At 35.0% G+C, this 3519-nt stretch overlaps 1 non-coding gene across 1 annotated transcript; it reads right to left on the bottom strand.

Annotated features, from left to right (window-relative positions):
* Positions 1–439: 439 nt before the first annotated feature.
* On the bottom strand, positions 440–511 carry TRNAC-GCA. The gene has a single exon. It is a non-coding gene; the product is annotated as a tRNA-Cys (tRNA).
* Positions 512–3519: the final 3008 nt, after the last annotated feature.

Genomic DNA, 3519 nt, shown 5'->3' on the forward strand with positions numbered 1-3519 from the left:
ATGGGAAGGACTGATGCTGAGTCTTCAGTATTCTGGCCACCTGATGCGAACAGCCAACTCATTGGCAAAGCCCTGATGTTGGCAAAGACTGAAGGCGAAAGGAGAAAGGGGCGGCAGAGGATGAGATGATTAGATAGCATCACCTACTCAATGAACATAAATTTGAGCAAATTCTTGGAGAGAATGGAGGACAGAAGAGCCTGGCATACTACATTTCCTGGGGTCGTAAAGAATTGGACACGACTTAGGGACTGAGGAAAAGTAAGATATAAGAATTCAGGTTAAAAATTTACAACTGAGGAAACTAAAGTGAAGTCACTCAGTCGCGTCCGACTCTTTGCGACCCCATGGACTACTGTAACCTACAAGGCTCCTCTGTCCATGGAATTTTCCATGCAAGAGTACTGGAATGGGTTGCCATTTCTTTCTCCAGGGGATTTTCCCCACCCAGGGATCGAACCTGGGTCTCCTGCGTTGCAGGCAGACGCTTTACCGTCTGAGCCACCAGGGAAGCCCCTAGGAAACTAAGGGTCTTGGTAACTTACAAGGAATCAATGCTTTTCTTATAGAATTTGTTCTGTGTTATAGACAGAGAAAACTAACTTCTTGCTTAAGATATAGTTTTGAAAAAAATTATAGTGATCAAGGGTTAGTGAACCATTTTAAAGGTTTTCCAAATGCAAATATATGAAGAGATCACAGTCCCTCCAAGAATATAAAAAATACAGAAATATCAATAGGTGGTAAGATGTTTATTTTATATAATAAAAGAGAAGAAAGAAAAACCATGAACAATGATTGAAAAAAATGTTGAACAAGGAATACATTTGTTGGGGGGGGGAAAGGAAATATAATTACAGTAGGATAAAATGTCTACTGAAATTTGAACCTTGTGAATATTTGGTTTCTTACTCATTTAAATAGGATTCCCTGGTGGCTCACACGGTAAAGAGTCTGCCTGCAATGCTGGAGACCCGGGTTTGATCCCTGGGTTGGGAAGATCCCCTGGAGAAGGAAATGGCAACCCACTCCAATATTCTTGCCTGGAAAATCTCATAGATGAAGGAGCCTGGCAGGCTACAGTCCATGGGATCGCAAAGAGTCAGACACAACTGAGCAACTTCATTTTCACTTTCTTTCATTTAAATAGTGAATGGCATTTTTATTTTAATATAGTCACATATATTGATCTTTCCCTTTATGATAGTGTTTTTTTCATCTCACTTATATAACCAATTCTTAGTCCGAAGTTATGCAGATATTCTCTTGTGTTATCTTCTGGAAATGTAATTTTTTTTTTTAACTTTTACACTCGGATTTAACTTTTGTTTGTGAAGTGGTATAAGCATCAAGTTTCTCTCTTTTTTTCATTACACAATTCAAAGGATATTTATTGAAAATTCAATGCTTTTTCATAGTTCTTTGTCATAAATCACAGGACCATGTCTATGGAAATCTGTTTCTGGACTTCTGTTGTGTACTATCAGAATCATAGGGTAGAGAATATATTTGTAGCATAAATAGGCCATACATGTCTAATCCATATGGTATAAAGAATACCTGTAAATTAATCAGAAAAGACAGAAAGCTTATTAGAAAAAAGGTTTAGACAGACACTTCAAAAAGAGGAATGTACAAGTTGCTAGTAAACATATGAAGTATCTCCATTACTTTAGTCACTTGGAGAATATAAAGTAAAACCTCAATGAGATAGTAACAGCATAAATAAAGCAGAAATACTAAAATTGAAAATAGGCTGCCAATCTAAAATGTTGGCAAGAAAGTGAAGAAATAAGAATCCTCCTATCGTACTGGGGAACCTGTAAATTGGTATGAAATACTTAGTAATATATTAAGATTTATCTTCTAAATTTGAAGATATGCATACATATTTGCAGCAAAAGGCATTTGAAAGACATGAACATCAAAAAAACTAGATATAATCCATTAACAAAACAAATATACAGAAATAATGAAATATTAAAAAAAATACAACATTATCAGCAAAGTAAATTTAAAAAATAAATATTTGCAGCAGAAACATGATGAGTCTTACTATGTGTTCAAATGTACTGTTTGAATATCAGAAATATGCAAAAAATTATGGTTCTATGGTGTTAGAAGTAGTGATCATAATAAAGTTTGGGAAGGATGCAGGGGTATTAGGGAGGTACACTAGGGATTTCTGGGGATACTCCTAATATTGTATTTTTTTTGCTTTTAGCCTGGGTGTTGGTTGCATAATTATAAATTCCTATTGTTTTGAGATATACATATAACCTATATATTGTCTTATAATATATGCTTATAATTTGATCAAATAGTTTATTAAAAGTCAATAGATGTGAGAAATTTCAGGTATGGAATCATAGTCACTATAGTTTATGAATTCATTCAGGACCAAATCAATAAGAAAAAAGACAATTTGTAAAAACTGAAAGAAAATCAAAACATATAAATCTAACTATATATAGCAAGTTGTTTACTTATCCACTCTGAAGAAGGAATCATTTCCAATGTTTTCAGAACACTGTATTCTACAGTTTATCCTTAGCCAAATATATTTTATAATTAAGTAAACTGCAAATAAATCTTAAATTTTGTTTTGCTTTCTTACCGTTCAAAGTAATACTCTCATTATTACTTTGAAATTGTGTATATGAAAATTTGTGTAGTGATAGATAAATATAGCAAAAAATTAATTATGCTTACTTATTAGATTTTCAGTACAAGAGAACAAAGAAATTCAAGCTTAAAAATCAAAGAAATTTTGTAAACATTGTATAGTACTAAATATGAATTTGAAATATCAATATAAAGTCATGAATTTTTAAAAACCCATCTGTGTATCAGTACAGTAAAACAACACTATTGACACATGTACTAAACAGCAGTGATGGCCAAGACAAGCTAGATATTGGCCCAACAGTAAGACCTGCCATATGCCAAGGCCAGTCTAGCTACCGTGACTGTGAATGTTCGACCTGTCAGAACAGAAATCTGTGTTGATCTGTGGATGCTGCATGCACTATTGCTCAAGGAGACCAGCAGGCCACTTGGTGACAAATCACTTATCATCCATGGTGGCTACCACTCTATTTTGCCCCAAGCAGGGTGGCATACTTTAACCATCTTCACAAATTTTGTCAGTTAAATCCTTTATCTTTACTTTTGACCTTAGCAGTCATAACAGTAATTGCAGCCTCCTGGTGGTTAAGTGCTGACTTCTGACCTCTATTACTATTGAGCCCTAGCATCCAACTCTGCAGCTGCCCCTTCTATGTCAGTCCTATTCTGCACAGGAGAACTCCATAGTACTTTGGGTGCCCTCTCCCCCCATATTCTTGATGTATGGTGAGTGTTCTGGACTCTCTAATGGAATATAAATCTCTGAAGGATATTTGACCTTATATAATATATATTCCAGTATGCCTGCTTCTCTTAACCTCCTTCTTCAATACCATCTCCTAAGGCAAAGCAAACATCCCCCCTGAACTTAGTGCTTGTCATTTACCTTTC

Source organism: Bubalus bubalis, chromosome 19 (assembly GCF_019923935.1).
Source record: "Bubalus bubalis isolate 160015118507 breed Murrah chromosome 19, NDDB_SH_1, whole genome shotgun sequence".
Lineage (NCBI taxonomy): Eukaryota > Metazoa > Chordata > Mammalia > Artiodactyla > Bovidae > Bubalus > Bubalus bubalis.